The following is a 23,108-nucleotide window of genomic DNA, read 5'->3' as shown; positions in this document are numbered from 1 at the left end:
CAGTGGAGGATCCACCAGGTACACATTTTTTTCTTGATTTTGTAAAAGAGTTTCTTTATTGGTGCTGGATATTTTTTTGTTGGCAGAAGGAAAGGGTAGCTACTCGACCACCATATGAAGTGATATATTTGCCAATTTGCTCATCAGTCATGATGGAAATTACTGCCATAACAACCTGCAAAAAGAAAATTTGACTAAATACATCATATTTACCTCAATAATAACTACTGTAAAGATAAACTTAATTTTTTTTTTTTTTTATATATAATTAGTATTTTTGCAATATTGATCAGTATATTCTAATTTTCCATATTTATCTAAAGACATTATTTTTGACTGATTTTGAATTTTTTGAATTTGGGGTCCGCTGTTTCAAATATTAAAAGTGAAAAGTGTAGCTTGAAAGGGAGAGTATGACATGAATGATGCCATTCTGTAATGAAGCGGCGAGCCGTATTACATGGCTCAAACACAGACGAGGAAGTTTGTGTAGAATTTATTACAAAAAAACCATAGCAACAGTGAACGTTTCCGTTCCAATAGCGCCTTATTCAGTGCGACCCCTGTAGGTGTCAGGTGGTGACCATCTTATTAACAAACAAAAACATTTTCAACACAAAACATATATAATCTGCAAAGTTAAATACAGAAATGAGTCCGTGTGTTTTATTTCTTTAGATATTTATTTTTAACAAAAATGATATACCAAAACAACAAAAATAAAACAATTCTTGTCGTAAGAACACTACTTTACTGTTTTCTTCTTCTTCATTTTCTTTATTTGGCCCTCATATTCTGTCTATCACCAGTCGTAAAAGTAATTTTAAAAATATATATATTTACATTAACGCCCACACAAAAAACACTTATTTGTGAGCCATTATTATCTTTTTTTTTTTTTTTTTTTTTTTTTTTGCAATTTTGAACAATATATTCTAAATTTCCATATTTATCTAATGGCAATATTTATGAATGATTTTGAATTTTGAATGGGAGATTATGATATAAATAATGCCAGTCGGCGAGAGAACCAAGGGAAAGACATTGAGGGGCAGAAAAGGTAAAGCACAAAATGGGAAAGTCCAAACAAAAATGCAATCACAAAAATAAAGTGTACCACGAATACGAACATAACCCCCAACTCTAACCTAATCTTTATAAAAAATCTGATGAAGCTAGCATGGATGACAGGCAAAACAGTCATTAGCCACTGCTTGTCACACCAACACACACGTGTCTCTTCATCCGATTGTTCTGAGCGAATCTTTGACCACAAACTGAGCAGGAAAAAGGTTTTTCGCCAGTGTGGGTTCTTTCGTGACTTTGTAGGGTTTGCTTTCGAGCAAATCCTTGAGCACAAACTGAGCAGGAAAAAGGTTTTTGGCCAGTGTGGGTTCTTGTGTGTATTTTCAAGCAATTTTTTAAAGCGAATCTTCGACCACAAACTGAACAGGAAAAGGGGTTTTCGCCAGTGTGGGTTCTTTCGTGACTTTGTCGATATTGCTTATGAGAGAATCTTTGACCACAAACTGAGCAGGAAAAAGGGTTTTTGCCAGTGTGGGTTCTTTCGTGACGTTGTAAGTGTTGCTTTAGAGAGAATCCCTGACCACAAACTGAGCAGAAAAAAGGTTTTTGGCCAGTGTGGGTTCTTAAGTGGACTTTCAAGTTTTGGTTTTGAGCGAATCTTTGACCACAAACTGAACAGGAAAAAGTTTTTTCGCCAGTGTGGGTTCTTTCGTGACTTTGTCGGTATTGCTTATGAGAGAATCTTTGACCACAAACTGAGCAGGAAAAAGGGTTTTTGCCAGTGTGGGTTCTTTCGTGACGTTGTAAGTGTTGCTTTAGAGAGAATCCTTGACCACAAACTGAGCAGGAAAAAGGTTTTTCGCCAGTGTGGGTTCTTGTGTGTACTTTTAAGTTTTGCTTTTGAGCAAATCCTTGACCACAAACTGAGCAGGAAAAAGGTTTTTCGCCAGTGTGGGTTCTTTCGTGACTTTGTTGGTGTTGCTTTTGAGAGAATCCTTGACCACAAACTGAGCAGGAAAAAGGTTTTTCGCCAGTGTGGGTTCTGTCGTGACTTTGTTGGTATTGCTTATGAGAGAATCTTTGACCACAAACTGAGCAGGAAAAAGGGTTTTTGCCAGTGTGGATTCTTTCGTGACGTTGTAAGTGTTGCTTTAGAGAGAATCCTTGACCACAAACTGAGCAGGAAAAAGGTTTTTCGCCAGTGTGGGTTCTTGTGTGTACTTTTAAGTTTTGCTTTTGAGCGAATCCTTGACCACAAACTGAGCAGGAAAAAGGTTTTTCGCCAGTGTGGGTTCTTTCGTGACTTTGTTGGTGTTGCTTTTGAGAGAATCTTTGACCACAAACTGAGCAGGAAAAAGGTTTTTCGCCAGTGTGGGTTCTTGTGTGTACTTTTAAGTTTTGCTTTTGAGCGAATCCTTGACCACAAACTGAGCAGGAAAAAGGTTTTTCGCCAGTGTGGGTTCTGTCGTGACTTTGTTGGTATTGCTTATGAGAGAATCTTTGACCACAAACTGAGCAGGAAAAAGGGTTTTTGCCAGTGTGGGTTCTTGTGTGTACTTTTAAGTTTTGCTTTTGAGCGAATCCTTGACCACAAACTGAGCAGGAAAAAGGTTTTTCGCTAGTGTGGGTTCTTGTGTGTACTTTTAAGTTTTGCTTTTGAGCGAATCCTTGACCACAAACTGAGCAGGAAAAAGGTTTTTCGCCAGTGTGGGTTCTTTCGTGACTTTGTTGGTGTTGCTTTTGAGAGAATCTTTGACCACAAACTGAGCAGGAAAAAGGTTTTTCGCCAGTGTGGGTTCTTGTATGTACTTTTAAGTTTTGCCTTTGAGCGAATCCTTGACCACAAACTGAGCAGGAATAAGGTTTTTCGCCAGTGTGGGTTCTGTCGTGACTTTGTTGGTATTGCTTATGAGAGAATCTTTGACCACAAACTGAGCAGGAAAAAGGGTTTTTGCCAGTGTGGGTTCTTTCGTGACGTTGTAAGTGTTGCTTTAGAGAGAATCCTTGACCACAAACTGAGCAGGAAAAAGGTTTTTCACCAGTGTGGGTTCTTGTGTGTGTTTTTAAGTGGCACTTCTGAGTGAATTTTTGACCACAAACTGAGCAGGAAAAAGGTTTTTCGCCAGTGTGGGTTCTTTCGTGACTTTGTCGGTATTGCTTTTGAGAGAATCTTTGACCACAAACTGAGCAGGAAAAAGGGTTTTTGCCAGTGTGGTTTCTTAAGTGGACTTTCAAGTTTTGGTTTTGAGCGAATCTTTGACCACAAACTGAACAGGAAAAAGGTTTTTCGCCAGTGTGGGTTCTTGTGTGTACTTTTAAGTTTTGCTTTTGAGCGAATCCTTGACCACAAACTGAGCAGGAAAAAGGTTTTTCGCCAGTGTGGGTTCTTTCGTGACTTTGTTGGTGTTGCTTTTGAGAGAATCTTTGACCACAAACTGAGCAGGAAAAAGGTTTTTTGCCAGTGTGGGTTCTTTCGTGACGTTGTGTTTCTTTAGACAGAATCCTTGACCACAAACTGAGCAGGAAAAAGGTTTTTCCCCAGTGTGGGTTCTTGTGTGTATTTTTAAGAGTTCCTTCTGAGTAAATCTTTGATCACAAACTGAGCAGGAAAAAGGTTTTTCCCCAGTGTGGGTTCTTGTGTGTATTTTTAAGAGTTCCTTCTGAGTAAATCTTTGATCACAAACTGAGCAGGAAAAAGGTTTTTCAACAGTGTGCCTCCTCATACGCGCATGACAAGTTTGCCTGGTAGGGAAGGTTTTCCCGCATTGACAGCATTTGCAGAGTTTGTCGTCACTTTGACATTTCTTATGACCATCGTCATTGTAAGGTGAGTGTGATGTGGTGCCACTTCTGTTTGATGGCGCGATGAAACTGTCTGCCCGCAATCCTTCTGTTGAGCTGCTGCTGCAGCTGTTCGGAGGCTCCACCCCTCTGCCAGCCTCACTCGGACCATCTTCGCTCTTCAAGGGCTCACCATTTGACCTAGTGATATGCTCCTCCTCTTCCTCCTCTTTAACACATGGCAGCTCTTCCTCCTCCTTTTTGATTGGAAGTTGCTTCTGTTGACAGGGCTCTGGCTCTTCCTCCGCTTTGATTTGGGGGAGCTCAACATCCTCTTTAACGCCAGGAGATTCTAGCTCCTGCCGCCCAGCAAGATATCTTCTGAAACCTGCCAGCACAGGAAAACCATTGATATATTTTTATGGACTACCACCACGTCTGAAACAAGTACAGTGATCCCTTGCGGTGTTGTAGATTCAGTGCATGGTGTGGTTTTAAAAAGTATCCAAAAAAATATGCGGTTTAATTTTGAGGCTAAACTTTTCTTGAATGACATATGAACCTCGTGTGATTAAAAAAAAAAATGGAAACACTAGCCTGTTATAGTCCATGACTACTCTAATGTTACTTTATATTATAACCTATTATGTATGTACATGTAGTAGTATACTATTATATCAATGCTATGTATTTTTTGTTTGTAGATTTTTTTAAAGAAGTGTTTTGAATCATGTTGGAAAGGTGAAGTCAGTGTTCTGAATCTTTTTACATTTCATTCTTTTGCAGTAGCGCCGTTACCCTAACACTGGTAATTCACGCCCTATTTTTGTTGTCTTATGAGAGTACTAAATGTTGTTTAATGCCAGAAATTCTTCATGAAAAATGCCTTGGGCGGCAATATAGGTCAGGTGGCAGGGGGGGGTCAGGTGTGGGCAGTGCCCACCCACGGACACGCTTTCCCACCCAGAGAAAACTGGATGTAGTACTAACTGCAGTCTGGGCACCACATATGGTATCCCTGTCATGTCCACTTGTAACTTACATGTGTTTTTTTGGGGTTTTGTTGCCCTCTGCTGGCGCTTGGTTGCAACTGATTTTATGGGTATCTGCGCTCTCTGCTGACGTGATTATATGTTGACGTGAACGCATACAAACAGACAGTGCTATAGACCCCACTCACATGACGTCACAACCACGCCTCCGCGCCATATTGTCCGTCAGCTCGTCGTGTTTACGCATTACCGCTATGTAAATTCCTCCTATTATGGCGTGTTTTTCTGCTCGTTAACATTAATAATCAAAATGGTGAAGGCGTATGTGGCGGTTGGTTGCAGTAACAGAGAAGATAGACGGAGAGACTTGAAATTCTACCGTATGTTTTCTTTGCTGCTTCGTTACTGTGCAGACGTCTCTCTGCTTTGCTCCTGCTTCTCAAGCTTCAATCATCTTTTTAATAATTTTTAATCACCTCTAAATTACTCAGTAAGTCTTGGAATTTTCTTTTAATCTTGTTTATATTCAAACAAAGGCTTTTTGAGCATTTTTGAGCCTTTTAAAGTGCTTTTTTGTCATTACTGGAACACAAGTCTGCCTTATCGGAGCTGAGGAATTCGGCTAACGAAAGCTAAGTAGCAGCAACATGCCTCCCCTGTCAATGGATGATTACCACAAACTGCTCCAGAAGATAGCAGTACTGGAAACAAAAATCTACCGGCTTGAAGTGAATATGGAGGTAAATGGACAGCTCGGGAATGAAACCACTCTGCCGATCTCCCAAAACAGCGAGTGGGAGCGGACCCACAGAATACAAACAAACACCATCAAGACTCAACGGGACCCTGGCAGAACCCAGCACTGGCAGATTTACGATGAAAAGGAATGGCCTCCTCTGCAGAAGACAGCGTCATCTACTCTGGCACCAGAAAGAAAATTATCACAGATCAAGGCAACAACAAAAGCTCAAAGCAAAGTGCCTCAAGCTGCTGGAATTCTACTGGAAAATAGATTTACGCCACTCTCCGAGACTCCTGACCCAGGGAAAGTTGGAACACCCAGCTCGAAAGAGAGGTACGATGCTAATGCATGTGCTAGCAGGCTACAGAGAAAGCGACCCAATGGGCCCCGCACTCTGATAGTGGGCGACTTTGCTGTGAATGGGATGAAACACTTTTGTAGCAACAATACCAGAGTATGTTGTTTTAACAAAGCTACGGTGTCTGTTATCTCTGAAAATATCCTGAGCATTGCTGCTCAGCATCCAACAGCCACTACTCTGATAATACACACAGGAGCCCTCGATATTGTGAAGCAAAAATCAGAGCTTTTAAAGCAAGACTTCACTGAACTGATAAACAAAGTCGGAACTTTAAATACTGAGGTGTTTTTCAGTGGACCCATACCCGCGCCCAGGCTGGGGGATGAAAGTTTCAGCAGAGTGATGATGCTCAACAAATGGCTCAAAGCAACATGCGCTGGACAATCAATGTACTTCATTGACAATTTCAACATATTTTCAGGGCGCAGGCATCTCTTTAAGAACGATGGCCTTCACCTAAATAAGTCAGGAGTGCGGTTACTAAGCAGCAGCATGTTTTATCTCTTGAGGCACAGACAGTCTGCTTATCTCGAGGAAAGGAGGCAAGCGGTCCCAAAACATCCGATAAACATGGTGGCTGGGATGAGTGCTGAATCAGACAGTGTGCATGCAGGATCAATGTCTCCTCCAAAAATGGAGCCGATAGTCACTGAAGGGGAAGTGACTAAGCCAGCCCTGCCAGGCTGTGACCAACCCTCCTCTGCTGAGGCTCCACTGCCTCAACGGGAGGAGACCCTGGTAGCAGGTGATCGACCCCCTTCAGACGAGACTCAAGAAGTGGCTCCATCAGCTCAACAGGAGGAGAACGACCCGACCATGCAATCCTCTGCTGTCGAGGCCCCATCCAGCCCCAAATCCTCGCACTCCAAGACGCCACCACGCCGCCGACTCCAGGCTAAGGCCCCATCCAGCCCCAAATCCTCACACTCCAAGACGCCACCATGCCGCCGACTCCAGGATAAGGCCCCATCCAGCACCAAATCCTCACACTCCAAGACGCCACCACTCCGCCGACTCAGTCAGGCTAAGGCCTCATCAAGGCCTAAATCCCCACAGTCCCGGAAGCCACCCCGCCGACGACTTAGTTTGGATGGAATAATGAGTCAACCTGATTGGGACTCAATGGATCTAGATAGCAAGGTTAACCAGTTTCTTGATCTCCTCAACTTCATGTCTTCGCTTCCACCCTGTACCTGTCACACCCGACAGCAAAAGCCGGGGCCTTATGGAGTACAGTATGTATGCTCAACAATCCCAGTGGTGATAAACAAAAAAAAAAAGGAGCTAGGCTGGTGAGAAATAAAAAACGTTCAATCAACTCTGCCAACCTGTTAAGCATAGTATGTCATTCCCAAAACTCACCAGTGAATCCAGTCTGGCATCTCCAATTGGCTCTGCTAAATATTAGATCTTTAGCTGGCAAATCTTTCTTAATTAATGATTTTATCAGCAAACATAACCTTGACGTGTTGTTCCTAACAGAAACTTGGTTAGATCAAGATAAGAGTTCGACAGTTCTGATTGAGGCAACCCCCACAAACTTCAATTTCTTTAGTGCGCCAAGAACCCATAAGAAAGGAGGTGGGGTTGCCAGTCTGATCAGGGACAGTTTTCAATGCACGAATATTTCATGTGGTCAGTTTGATTCCTTTGAATATATTGTCATTCAGCTAAAAAGCCCTTGCAGAGCTGCCTTGGTAACAATTTACAGACCACCGAAGTATAACACAATGTTTTTTGACGAGCTTACCAAAATACTGTCTTCCGTCTGCATGGACTTTGATTGTGTTGTTTTAGTGGGTGACTTTAACATTCTTGTTGATAATCCTGAAGAAGGATGTGCTAGAGAGCTTTTAAATATTTTGGATACATTTGGTTTATCTCAGCATGTCACAGTTGCAACACATAACAGAGGGCACATACTGGACTTAATAATATCCAAAGGTCTTAACATCTCTGAGGTCACAGTGAATGATGTTGCTCTGTCTGATCACTACTGCATTATGTTTAAAATGACCACCACCCCTATCCATCCTCTGAAAAGGGAAACAGAGGTGATTAGGAAGCGTTACATAAGTGATAACACATGTGCGTTATTCACACAGGCCTATGCCTCATCATTAACCCCTACAATAGCTCCAGTGGAAGAACTTGTAAACAGTTTCAGTTCCAGTGTGATGACTGTAATGGACAATATTGCCCCGATTAAGACAAAAACTTTGTCAAGAAAGAAGAGGTCACCCTGGAGAAATGCCATACTAGCTATAAAACAAAAGCAAGTTTGTAGACGAGCAGAACGCAGATGGCGAAAAAACAAACTCCTAGTTTTTTATGATATCTACAAAGAGAGTCTTCGCAAATACAACCAGGAGCTGAAAAATGCTAGACAATCATATTTTTCAGAGATCATTAGTAGAAACACCAACAATACTCGCACACTATTTTCTGTTGTTGACAAACTGACAAACCCACAAGCATCAATACCTCAGGAATTGGCATCTGAGGTGTCCTGTAATAATTTCGCAGCATTCTTTACACGCAAAGTACTAAAGGTTAGACAGACTGTGTGCAACTCCGGATTCACAAATGTTACACTAAACGCCTCCCAAAATGTCCCCCACGTCAATCTTAGACAGTTTAGCCTCCTGGACTATGCCACTTTAACAGAAATTGTGTTGAAATTAAAGCCCACAACATGCTGCCTTGACATCCTTCCTTCAAACTTTTTCAAAACTGTTTTTCATTGCATAGCCCCAGACATACTTCAGATTATAAATACTTCCCTCCAAACAGGAGAGTTTCCTCAGACTTTAAAAACTGCAGTAATAAAACCTCTCCTAAAAAAAACTAATCTGGATGCCTCAACCATTAGTAATTACAGGCCAATATCAAATCTGACATTCCTGGGGAAAATTATCGAAAGGGTTGTGTTTGAACAGATCCAGACTTTTATGATGCAAAACAATCTTTTTAACTCATTTCAGTCTGGATTTCGGCCACAACACAGCACCGAGACCATGCTTATCAAAGTCCTAAATGATATTCGTCGGAATACCGATGCAGGCAAATCATCTGTTCTGCTACTATTGGATCTCAGCGCCGCATTTGACACGGTTGATCACAATATACTACTCAGCAGATTGGAACAGTGGGTAGGGATTACTGACACTATTCTTCAGTGGTTCACATCCTATTTACATGATAGAGATTTCTTTGTGTCAATTGGAAACTATCAGTCAGAACGAATCAAATTCACGTGTGGAGTCCCTCAAGGGTCAATTCTTGGACCACTCTTATTTAACATCTATATGCTTCCGTTAGCTCAGATAATGGAACAGTATGACATCTCCTATCACGCCTATGCAGATGACACACAACTGTACATTTCTGTGTCCCCACATGATTATAGTCCCTTAGTCTCCCTGAGTAAATGCATTCGTCAAATCAATGAATGGATGTGCCAGAATTTTCTCCAGTTAAATGTGGAGAAGACAGAGGTGATCATTTTTGGGCCAAAAAAGGAAAGGTCAAAGATAAGCAGCCAACTTAGCACAATGTCACTTACAGCTACAAATCAAGTCATAAACCTTGGCGTAATTATTGACTCAGACCTAAAATTTGATAGCCATGTAAAGTCCGTCACTAAATCCACTTATTACCACCTAAAAAATATAACCAGAATTAAGGGGCTTCTGACTCAACAAGACATGGAAAAACTTATGCATGCATTCATTTTCAGCAGATTGGACTACTGCAACGGTATAGTTACAGGTCTTGATAAAAAATCAGTCAGGAAGCTGCAGCTAGTACAGAATGCTGCAGCCAGAGTCCTCACAAATACAAGGAAGCTGGACCACATTACACCGGTTTTGAAATCGCTACACTGGCTTCCAGTGAGTCAAAGGATAGACTATAAAATACTACTGCTCGTCTACAAAACACTTAATGGCCTTGGACCAAAATACATGCTTGACTTGTTAGATTCCTATGAGACATCTAGACCCCTAAGGTCGTCTGGAACGGGTCTTCTGCATGTTCCAAGAACAAGAACCAAGCAGGGTGAGGCAGCATTTAGTTATTATGCTCCTCACCTCTGGAACAAGTTACCCGAACGTCTGAAGTATGCTCAAACTGTTAGCTCCTTTAAATCAGGGCTAAAAACACTTTTGTTTGGCACTGCATATCCATAACTGTCTATATATTTCAACCTACCTGCCTTCTATTCCTCTTGTGCTTATCTCCATTGCTGATTTCAATGATTATTAGTAGTAGTAGTTTTTGCTTTATTTTTATTTTATTTTTATTTATTTATTTTTATTCTGTGATTAAATGCGATCATTTGTCTTGGTTTTTACGTTGTGTTGATTTAAATGTGATTTTTATGGTCTTCATGTGATGTAAAGCACTTTGAATTGCCTTGTGTTGAATTGTGCTATATAAATAAATTTGCCTTGCCTTGCCTTGCCTATTCCGACAGACCTGGAGAGGAAAGCGAGATGGACTGCTGGAATTTGACGAGAAAACTGGGCACCAAACGATCACCACAAACTATGTAGTAGTCATTTTATACCTGGTAAGTTGCATTTAATACATATTTAGAGGGTTTTGAGCTGACAACCACAATTAAGATCATTGCGAGGCTAATCGCCGACAACATACAGTTTCAAATTCAAGATGTTTATTTCTTCCGCCATCATCATTTTTCGAATAATATTTAGCTGGTACCAAATGAAAGAAGCTGGCCTCGTCTACGGATCATCAGTTAAACAGGGGTGTCCAAACTTTTTGCAAAGGGGGCCAGATTTGGTGCGGTAAAAATGTGGGGGGCTACCTTGGCTGATTTACGTAGAACAATATATTTAAACAATTTTTAGCAAGCCCCTCTGTGTGTCACATTTGCTTTATTATTATTTTTTAAATTCATAATTTCAACAATCTCGCCTTTTGTGGCGTTCTCTTTCGACACTCGGGCTCTTGCGCAATACTGCTGCTGTGAAATTAAACTAGCTTCAAGTTGCTATAATTTCTCGCTGCGTATCTTCCTTGTAATGTTGTCGTACATGTCAGCGTGTCTTGTTTGGTAATATCACGTCACATTGAACTCTTTGAAAACAGCGACTGTCTCTTTGCAAATGAGGCAGACACAGTTGTTGCGTACTCTATTGAAGAAATAGTCCAATATCCACCTATCCTTGAAGCGTCGGCCATCGCAGTCAACTTTTTTTTTTTCTTATTGTCGCCATTTTAGAAAATTGGAAGTAAAGGGTCACACGGGGTAATGTTGCTTGGAGTGCTGCTCTTAAAGTTTTTCAAAGTTTCGTGAGAATAGGCCGAGTTTCTGTGGACAAGATAGTTGTAGATATCAGGGTAGCAGATGTCAGGCAGAGACGGCGAAGACAGCGGGTCGAAAAATATCGATTTAGGCATCAAATATGGATCTGGCGAATGGATAGACTGAAGCTTTTCCACATAATGCCTTTTATGCAACGCATCCAATGAGTTTACAGCGTCTGAAAGCACCGAGGCTTCCATGAATTGCACTATAAATTGCACGACAAATTGAAACCATTAAGAATACGGATAAACAATGACGGACAATATGGTGGCCAGATACAGCGACACGTCATTCTGTGACGTTGGTGAGTGGGGTCTATACAGACCAGCTAACATCTACTTCCACTACTCAATGGCAGTATTCACAGTCTCATCACACTGTTTGTGTCTAATACATGCATCGCTTGTGTGTTATATTTCTTCTTTGGATATATTCATCAGCATTGCATAGTTATTAGTAATGTGTATTTCATTTTGTTTACATATATGGCAAATGTAGTTATATTGTTTGTTGCTTGTGAGCTAATTGTCTCGTGCGACTACTCAAATGGACAACGTGTGTGAGTGTACTTTGTGTTATTTTGTGATTTGTGCAAGTTATGGACACAATGTTTTATTATTTTCAGTTTTACAAATATAATCAGAAACGTGCTCCTGTCAAGACAAATGACTTCAGTAAAGCCCATTCAACTTTGCCACAACGTCCGATTTCTCTTTGGAGCTTCTTATGTTCGCTATCTGTCAATTTGTGCACGCACACAGGACAGAATAATCCCATTGATATAGTACTGATGTGTTCTAAGTTTTAACCTTTGCGTTGTTACCTCCTCTTTCGCCATAAAAAAAAAAGAATGTTGGTTTTGTTCCTAGGGGACGCTACACACTTTTACTCATTTTAGGTTTTTTTTTTTTAAAATAAATTTTATTAAAGTTTTCACCAGTGTTCACCTGGCTGTTGAGTTTGGTGAGTTTTGAAGCATTCTGACGGGGTCAAAGTAGGGCTCAAAGCGTTGGCAGGACAAAGAATGACTGCTAGAGGGCGCTCCATAGTGTATTTGGAATGTGTCTTTACACAGTATCAAAGATTTCACCTGTATTGACGTGCCTGCCGATTTTGGTGCATTTTGAAGCATTCTAAGGGGGTCAAATTGAACTCAAAGAGGCTGCGGAACAAAGAATAACTATAATGATAATAGTAAAACTGAGGAACCGCAATAGGTTACCTATAAAAACATTGTCACCTGCATGTCCATACTGTTCAGTTATGGATGTGTTCTAGGTCAAATAAAATCAAATCAACTTTTATTTGTTTAGACCAAATCACAACAGTTATCACAAGGAGAAAACAAAACATGTTTTAAGGTGCAGTAGCCCCCAACACCCCCAATGGTAAGACTAATGCCCACCCACCCCTGGCATCCAGGTAACACCACTGTCAGGCGGTCAAAATTAAGACCTAATGAGTAGAATTGAGTAATTTTCTGCACTTTTGACTTTCTTGATAAAATTAATTAAATTAAATCTTAGCTGATTTTATTTTTAAAAAACTGATTTAAATGCAATAACAATTTCATAATACATCCTGATGTGTTTTTTTTCTTTGGCCACTTTGTGTGTTGAGAGAAGGGGTGCGTGTGGGTGTGTATATATTGTGTAAATAATGGTTCGAGTCATACACACGCGCTCTGTTTCTCACTCTCGCTCTCCATTAATATTCAACTAATTAATATCAATAGTAGTAGTGGAATATTTTTTACATAAAATCAATTTGATCATATCATAGACTTCATAATCATATTGACGGGTCACATTCCCCAGACACTTCTTCACGCCTTCAAGTAGGGGGCCGTCCTACATTCCACTTCAGTCGGTCGAAGTCGGTCGCCGTTATTCTCAAAACACATGTAGCGATCCGACGCCGGATTTAAGTTGAAAAAGTACAAAAGCTTTACCGCATACAAACAGGAAGGATTGTCTAAGTCGTTATTTGTTCAAGCATTCAAGGTGATTATTATATTTTTCGTACCATGCGTGCATTTTGAAACGTGAAAAAAATCTATGGGAGAAATTAGCCGCTACAGCATCGGCGTCATAGTTGGCAATATTTACGTAAAATAAATGCTAACTGAACTTTTTTTTTTTTTTTTTTTGCTTGAAACCAAGAGTCGAGACTGTTTTACGTCCATATCTATAAAGAATTCAGGGATTTAAGCATTTATTCACAAGAATTTTCAACGGAAAAAGCTCTTTGTTGCCGCCACTACATTTGCTGACTGACTAGCATCATAGTACGCAATATTTACGGAAAATATATGCTAACTGTACGTTTTTTCTGCTTTTATGGCAAATATTACTTTGTGTCATCTGACAAATGATCTCAATTTTGAATGGATGTAAAAGTTTCAGTAGTTACATATATTGTCGGATAATACTTAATGACATCTGTCATATGTATTAATTACTGCCCATGATAGCCTCATGTCATAATTATGATATTCTTATGACATTCTTATGACGCCGCTGTCAAATAAAATGTTACCTATTAACCCAATAAATTAACAAACAACTGGACTATAAGTCGCAGGATTTAAAATGAGGGAAAAAAGGAGGGGCTTATAGTTCGAAAATTAAAATATCTATATTTTGATATCTACCTACCATCGTTACCCACACACTGTTGATTCACACTCTATTATTGTACTAAAAATCTTAAAATATTACCCAGACCAATGACAGCACTAAATGTTGTTTAATGCCAAGTTTCCAAAATTCTTGATGAAAAATGCCTTGGGGGGGGGGGGGGGGGGGGGCAATGTAGGCCAGGTGGTTCAAACTAAGACCTCCTAATGAGTAAAATTGATCAATTTTCTGCACTTTTGACTTTTTTGACAAGATTAATTAAATTCTACTCAGTGGTTCTTAGCCTATTTTATTAAAAAAAGAAAATTAATTTTTAAAAAAAGATCTGAATGAATTTAATAAATTATTCAAATTTTGGTGAAATCAGTTCAGTTTGGTTCCGTTTTTATGTATAGTATACTCATATTTATTTTGCAAATATGACTTAACCCTGTTCACAGTTTCTACAGTGCATTGCGCGTATATATGGCGGAAAACACAGACAAGGCTGAAAAAGCAGTTTTTGCTCTTGCACCACTCTTTAAAATAAACTGCTGTATTTTAAGCCAAAAGAACTGTTGTGTTTGTGTTTACCCTGGAAACCCCCGTTTACAGACGTCGCGCTTTTGTTCCAACTTAGCCATAAAAAGAAGGTAGGTAATCGTATTTATTATTTGAAATGTCTATCATTTTTAGCTATGTCGTTTTAAAAAACAAAGGACTTTAAAAAATGATTCACTCACATGTTTTAAACTTTTTAAAAAATTACATCACAATGAAAAAATTGGAGATATCTACCTCATAACTCTCGCTTAATTGTATTTTTTGTACAGTCGCATTTTCCCCAATATTTTAGATGATAAATAATGGATCCAAAAAAAAAAAAAAAACCGTTTAAAACGGTAGATATATGAAAATCTCGACCACTCTTTGATGTCTGCGATTTCTGCATCGCGACCCTTGTTATATTACCGTGTTTCACCCACAAATTCCCTCAAAAATCCAGCTGTGGCCATTCACGGCTGTGTCTTGACACTCGGTGATACATGCTACATGGAGTTTTTGGATCGAAACAAGGTGAGTATGCGATAATATCACGTTAACATCATGGCGCCTTTAATTATGCTTTCTCATGCTCTCACCTCCAGTTAGGGTGCATATAGGACAATTTTGAAATTTGGCCAAATAGACTCCACTCACATGACGTCACAACCACGCCTCCGCGCCATATTGTCCGTCAACTCGTCGTGTTTAGCTGTTAGCTGTTTAGCTGTTTAGTGTTTACCGCTACGTAAATTCCTCCTATTATGCCGTGTTTTTCTGCTCGTTAACATTAATAATCAAAATGGTGTGTGGCGGTTGGTTGGAGTAACAGAGAATATTGACGGAGAGACCTGAAGTTCTACCGTATTCCGAGAGACCCGGAGAGGAGAGCGAGATGGACTGCTGCAATTCGACGAGAAAACTGGGCACCAAACGATCACTACAGATTATGTAGTAGTCATTTCATATCTGGTAAGATGCATTTAATATATATTTAGAGGGTTTGGGGCTAACAACCACAATTAAGATCATTGCGAGGCTAATCGCCGCCAACATACAGTTTTAAATTCAAGATGCTTATTTCTTCCACCATCATTATTTTTTGAATAATATTTAGCTGGTACCATGTGAAAGAAGCTGGCCTCGTCTATGGATCATCAGTTATACAGGTGTGTCCAAACCTTTTGCAAAGGGGGCCAGATTTGGTGTGGTAAAAATGCGGGGGGCTACCTTGGCTGAATTACATAGAACAATATATTTAAAATTAAACAAATTTTAGCAAGCCCTTCTGTGTGTCACATTTGTTTTATTATTATTTTTTAATTCATAATTTCAACTATCTCGTCTTTGTGGCGTTCTCTTTCGACACTCTGGCTCTTGCAAAATACTGCTGCTGTAAAATTAAACTAGCTTCAAGTTGCTTTAATTTCTCACTGCGTATCTTCCCTGTAATGTTATACATGTTAGCGTGTCTTGTTTGGTAATATTGCGTCACATCAAATTATTTAAAAACAGCGATTGTCTCTTTGCAAATGAGGCAGACACAGTTGTTGTGTATTTTATTGAAGAATGCATGCAGTCAACTTTTTTTTTTTTAATTGATTGTCGCCATTTTACAAAATTGGAAGTAAAGGGTCACACGGGGGTAATGTTGCTTAGAGTGCTGCTGTTAAAGTTTTTCAAACTATCGTGAGAATACGCTGAGTTTCTGTGGACAAGATAGTTGTAAATATCAGGGTAGCAGATGTCAGGCAGAGACGGCGAAGACAGCGGGTCGAAAAATATCGATTTAGGCATCAAATATGGATCTGGCGAATGGATAGACCGAAGCTTTTCCACATAACGCCTTTTATGCAACACATCCAATGAGTTTACAGTGTCTGAAAGCACCGGGACTTCCATGAATTGCACTATATATTGCACGACAAATTGAAACCATTGAGAATACGGATAAACAATGACGGACAATATGGTGGCCGGATACAGTGACACGTCATTGTGTGACGTTGGTGAGTGGGGTCTATTGGGGGTCTCAGAGCGGAACCTCAAATCACCTCAGTGTTTTCCGCCATATATGCATACATAATGTAATTACTTCAAACAAAGCAAATCATTTACATAGAAGGAAATCTTTCAATCGATGCAGTGGTGCAACCTGATGTTGGGTAACGAGTCCATTGCACAGCTACTCTACTAAGTAAGCAACACCACGATGTTAAAGGAATGAAAAATACTATATTAGACTGAAAAACATTTCTGGACTAATGAGGAAAAAGCAATGCTTGGGATGACCTTTAATGTGTATCAACTCTTCCTTAATGGATGGCGACTCTTCCTCCTCGTCCTTGATGCATGCAGACTCCAGGTGCTCAGGATAATGGGCTTGGCTGACGTATAGATCTGCAAGACCATAAATAAATCTTATTTTGTGGCGGTAGGCGATGCGGGGAGTCTTGTTAGCTATGGAGGTAGATTTGTGTCTTTATTATTCAATCCAAAAAAAAGTTGCTTCGATCAAATAAAAAGTTGCTTCAATCAAAATATATATTTTCAATCGAAGAAAACGTCACTTCAATCAAAAAAAATGTGTTTGAATGCAAAAATAAATTTGAAACTCAAAAAAATATATTTGAAAACTATTTTTCTTTGATAGAATTTTATTTTTTTGATTAAAGTCAAGTTTTTGTTTTTTTATTGAAACACCATTTTTGATTGAAGTCATGTAATTTTGCGTTTGGACCACATTTTGGCTAGGACATTTGTGTCTTTACTATTCAATCAAAAAATAAATTGCTTCAAACAAAAAAATATATATTTTCAAAAGAAAAATCACTTCAATCAAATGTTTTTTAAAAATCAATCGTAGAAAAAAAGGTTTGAATGTGAAAAAATATTTGAGACTCAGAAATTCGCATTTGAACACTTTATTTTTCATTCAAACTGTTTACTTTGATTGAAGCAATCCTTTTTGTGTTTGAGCCATATTAGGGGTAGGACATTTGTGTCAAAATCATTCAATCGCAATAAAAGTTGCTTTAATCAAAAAAACTATTTTTAGTCAAAGAAAAAAATCATTTGCAAAAACTTTTTTTTTTTAAATATATTTTTTATTTGAAATATATATATTTTTTTATTGAAGTCTCACTTTTTTTGAAAAGCAAAAAGTTTTAAACTCTTTTTTTTTTTTTCAAAGTGGAAAAAGTTTTGAACACACTTTTTTTTTTAAAGTGGAAAAAGTTTTGAAGGCACTTTTTTTCGATTGAATCATTTTGACACAAAGATTCAACTTCAACGCTAGTTCCGGTGTGTTTGATTGGCAGGTGGCTACGCCAATGACATAAAAGTATGAAGCAAGCATAATGGCCACCAGGGCTCCATCCATATATATATATATATATATATATATTTCAAATAGAAAATATATTTTTTTTAAAAAGTTTTTGCAAATGATTTTTTTCTTTGATTAAAAAGTTTTTTTGATTAAAGCAACTTTTATTGCGATTGAATGATTTTGACACAAATGTCCTACCCCTAATATGGCTCAAACACAAAAAGGATTGCTTCAATCAAAGAAAACAGTTTGAATGAAAAATAAAGTGTTCAAATGCGAATTTCTGAGTCTCAAATATTTTTTCACATTCAAACCTTTTTTTCTACGATTGATTTTTAAAAAACATTTGATTGAAGTGATTTTTCTTTTGAAAATATTTTTTTTTTTGTTTGAAGCAATTTATTTTTTGATTGAATAGTAAAGACACAAATGTCCTAGCCAAAATGTGGTCCAAACGCAATATTACATGACTTCAATCAAAAATGGTGTTTCAATCAAAAAAAAAAAAAAAATTGACTTTAATCAAAAAAATAAAATTCAATCAAAGAAAAATAGTTTTCAAATATATTTTTTTGAGTTTCAAATGTATTTTTGCATTCAAACACTTTTTTTTTTTTTTTTTTAATTGAAGTGACGTTTTCTTCGATTGAAAATATATATTTTGATTGAAGCAACTTTTTTTTTGATTGAATAATAAAGACACAAATCTACCTCCATAGTTAGCCCGTTGAGCAGACAAGTTGCTGTGTCCGGCCGCTTGGAACTCTCTGTGAACTCTGAACTCAGCCGGAACGCGCACGGCTGTTAGGTATCTGTCACGTGACTGTGACGTGGCCGGTAACGCGCTCAGCCAAATTCATACACAAGTTCGGTGGGTGAATTATGTCACAACAAAGGGTCACCACAATTTCTTCATTTGCCACAATTTCTTCATTTGCTAACTTGTGTCCCCAAAGTTGATTTCTGTTGGAGAAAATACATCCTTGCCATTTTTTGTTTATTCGTGTTTTGTTGTTTTCTAATCCAGCACAAAAGTCATTCAAAGTGCTTGACATCACTATAACTGCGATTACAAATTGGAACCCCTTGACAGCACTACTGTTAACATTAAAAATGAATTCTCATCACCGCAATCTGTCATGTACAGTAATACAGTACTTATCATCGAAAGTGAACCAACCTTCTAGTCTGTGAAGAACAACCTTAGCGTGCATTAGTTTGCACACAGTCGAGTGTCGGTGACGTAGGGGCTCCTCTTTCACTCCGCAAAGTTCCTCCGGTCTCGCGGACATTTTCCCACTTGATTTCTGAATGCTGAGACGAAGATTAGATATTAATTTTTTAGACCATAATGCTGGGTGCACCGTCGAGAAAAGAGGAAAAAATGGCATGTCTTTAGCTTTTATCTCCTTTATGTCTTTATTTCTTTGATCTCTTTCTCTCATAAAAAGCCAATCGGGAGAGCGGCTGTTGCAAGGGACTCAACATCGCACAGCCAATCACGAGCGTGGTCCGATTGCGGAAGAGGGCTGTTCATCGTTGTCAAAGCACTTTACATTCAGACACTTTTATGGAAGATTTACGTTTGTGAATTCGTTAGCATATTAGCATCGGTCGCTATCGCTAACGGTCGCTAATGGAGTTGTATATGTGCATTGTATGTATTTTTTATGCCTTCGAGATGCAAATACAATGTTGATGTTGTATGATCTGTATTATTTGCTGTGTACGGTAGTTTTCCATTACGGCCGCTAGATGACAGCATTCGTCCATTTGTTGTAAGCGAATTCAGTCATAATTAGGCTCGAGCGTATGACGTAGCACTCGCGAGGTTTCCGCCCCTATCGCCATGTTGGAAGCAGGAAGTTAGGTGTCAGAACTCCGGGAAACATAAACAATGAGGCATTTCGACTCAGGTCGCTCTTTAAAAATAATTGGAAATTATTGTTCGGAAAAGAATTGCAACAACCGATCGAATAGAAAGGAGAACGTACAGCTCGACGGAACCCCACGGAGTTTCTTCCGGCTCCCTACATGGAGAAAAGGCGAGGAAAAGCTCTTATCTTAGGGTGACTATATTTTGATTTCAAAAAAGAGGACACTTGGCCCGGCCTTGAGATACTTGAATTTTACTCCAAGATCACTTAAAGATGCGTACATCTCCCACTTTTTTTTTTACTCAACAGGCTTTATTCTTCCTTAAAAAAAATAATCAAAAAATTAAAAAAATATTAAAAAAAAAAAAAGAAGAATTATTAAAAAAAAATAATATAATGCAGACTCATGGAAATGTAGTCCAGTTAATACACACACAGTTGGCTATGCGCCAACTCAACATTTTTTAAATTACGATCACGACAATTGTCGTTGACAAAATGTTATTCCCACTCAATTTTTATTCTCATACAATGTTCTAAATTGTACGCAAACAATAACTGAAATAAACTGACAAGCGATTCAACCAGCATGTTTCCAAAAGCAGCAGTTCAAATTCAAAACTACATTGCCCATAATGGCTAGCGCAGCTGAGCTCACTGATTGCTACCCTATTAGCGAATACGGGAGCCGAGGCAAAATCAGACTTTGCTATAAAAGTTTACTACCATCGGCAGCGCAAAGATGCGACAAAAAACGGGATTTTACAGATTACACCAGTACAAATCTTCGACGGAAGTCAACAGTTGCCATTATATACGTATTTATCGTTAAAAAAAAAGTCATAAGCAACACAGCTATTTAGCTATACTAGCATTCAACCACTAACTAACGCAGAACAATTACAAGACTCATACAATATACTGCATCTCTGTGTACACATATAACCCTATGTACAACAGAAGACACGTGATCGACATTAACTGGAGAAACTTACAGAAAGGTGTATGGAGCCACGTCTTTTAGAACTTCTTATTGAACTCATTACTGTAGTCTGAGCTCTCGCCAAACCGTCAGTAGATGGTGGTAATTACCCATGAAACAAAGGGTGAACTGCCAAAAAAAAGAAGAAGAAGCTCGACTCCTTCTCCCGCCCTTACTAGTAGGAGCAACGTCAACGCAGGCAAGCGCTGCCCCCTAGCGGCCGGAAGAATTCTCTTCAAGTTGGTCCCGTAAAAAAAAAAAAATCATAAATAACGGACATTTTTATGAATTTATAAAACCCGCCCAGACAACGAGGATACTGCGTGAAAGTAGGACTTGTCCGGGCAAAAGAGGACGTTTGGTCACCCTATCATATCTGAACTTACCAAACGTCGAAGAATGGCATGGGTGGCCTCGATCAGAAGGAAGGGCATAACGTTTGATTCTCCAGTTACACACATAGTTTGCTCTATGCACTTCCACTCTGGTAAGTTAATTTCGTTTGTCTACGCAAATTTCGGTAACTTTATGCCCTAAGTCGGCCTGTTGTTAGCTATAGCTACAGCTAAACAACTAGCATGCATACATGTGCATTGTCTTCATAAGACATAATTCCTGTCGTTTCTAAATGAAAAAGCTGTAACATGTTGCCGTGAGATAGTGGCAAAGAATTTGTACACAGGCTACATTGTCTGCAACAAATCTGTTTTCTAAAACACAGCATTGATTTGTCACTTAACTATCACAGCTCAGCACAGCACAAATTCAGATGTTCATGACAATTAAAATGTAAACATACATTGACTACCTTTGCAAGAACGATGGTGTTGCCGTTTGCTACGGTCATAATGTGCAGGTCCAGCAACGATCCGCAGAAAAACTGTTCGTAGCTTTGTAGCGATTTGTAGTTTCAAACACGAAATACAGCATGATGTCAATTCCGCGTAGTGGTGGGAGCTTGTCGACATCTTTATTCCATTTGTGTTCGGCTTGCTCGTAAGGGTTCACATGCTTAAGTTTGCTCACATATCTGTCCTTCGCCGTGGTAACAAGTTTGTCTCTGTATCGAACTGGCAAGTTTTCCTTACTTTTTTCCATCTTTGGCACTCGTAGTTGAATTGTACTTGCCGTTAAGTTTAAATGTCCCGTGATGCAGACGTGCTTCTAATATGGCTGCGTTGTCGCAAATCTCGCATGATCCCGTGTTGCTGTGACGTAAACGCTCGAGCCTAATACAGTATATGCTTGTCAGTGAATGTGTGCACTTGACTGTATTAAATTTAAATTTATAGTATTTTAGCTTATTCCTTTTTTGTTGTATTGTTCACAGATTGATGTCATACCTTATGCCCTGTGGAATTACAATTCCGAATTTTTTGCACATCAAGGAAGATTTGGGTGAATATAAGGCAAATTAAAGCCATTTGAATTCAGCAGTGGATTCACATCACGTTTCTACCTGTGCTCCGATCGGCACACCATCCTGTTTACAATTAGTCCTTCCCACGAACTAGCCCTTTAACGTCACTTCAAGAACAGTAACCGTTTTGTTTAAATTCTCCTTCCCTTTAAAAATCTCCAAAATTTCATCTGTTCTGATCTGCTTTTGATGTATTGTTACTTTATTATTCTCACTATTGTGTCTTTTTCTCTTATAAATGTGATTCTTATACACAAATTTACCTTCTAATATTTTGCTTGTTTTATTTTAATATTTTGTTATTTCATGTTTACGATTGTGTTTCCATCCTTCTTCTGAAGCATCATTGAACTTCATGAAAACTGCAAAATAAAATGAGTATTATTAAATACATAACTGCTTATGAGTAGGTTCACAAATAATTATACCCAGTTTATAATGTTGTATTGAGCAATTCATTAATTTACACGAATGGCATTTTTAGGAGGAGACCACACCGGACCACACAGGAGACCACATCTGACAGCAGCGTCTCTCACAGCTCGGTTCACAGCACTGTTAAGAGATCATTGGATAACATGGACTCAAGTAGGCTTCGGACATCGACCCCGGATAACTTGCATTTGATCAAAGACACATTGATGAATTCATCTCTACTTTTACATAAGTTGTGTAAGAATGTTTTTGTGTGCTTTTTTGCCAGCATAATCGATGTGACCAAAGAGAAGTACCTGGTTGGGAGGTAGTGGATGATCTAGCTGTGCTTGTTAGCCTGAATTGAAATGTCACAGCACTGTCAACACATGAAATCTCCCAGATATTGAAGCTGTACACCCCCCCTGCATCCAACTGACAAGGCTTCTCCAAAATATTCATTAAAATCAAAAAAGAAAATCTTGCCCGGGCCCTGGAGAACTAGTCTGCTGTTTCTGTGCCTGGCCAGCAAGCAGCTGAAAGGTTTGTGTCCGTTTGAATATGTCTCATCTGATAGCAGTATAGACAAGTTTCCTGAGCGAAACCTGGGCGGCGCCATCTTTGACATTTTCTGCGACAGACTTTCAGTTTAGGTAGAACAACATGAAGTGTGGCTGAAGTAAGCG

The 23,108-nt window shown here is 39.0% G+C and overlaps 1 pseudogene; it reads right to left on the bottom strand.

Moving 5' to 3' along the window:
* Positions 1-504: 504 nt before the first annotated feature.
* LOC130928013 (zinc finger protein 585A-like) lies at positions 505-20,685 on the bottom strand (annotated as a pseudogene).
* Between the last annotated feature and the right edge of the window lie 2,423 nt (positions 20,686-23,108).

The sequence above is a fragment of the Corythoichthys intestinalis genome, chromosome 13 (genome assembly GCF_030265065.1).
Source record: "Corythoichthys intestinalis isolate RoL2023-P3 chromosome 13, ASM3026506v1, whole genome shotgun sequence".
Lineage (NCBI taxonomy): Eukaryota > Metazoa > Chordata > Actinopteri > Syngnathiformes > Syngnathidae > Corythoichthys > Corythoichthys intestinalis.
Note: the sequence above shows the minus strand (reverse complement) of the source record. Positions and strands in the feature narration are given on the sequence as shown.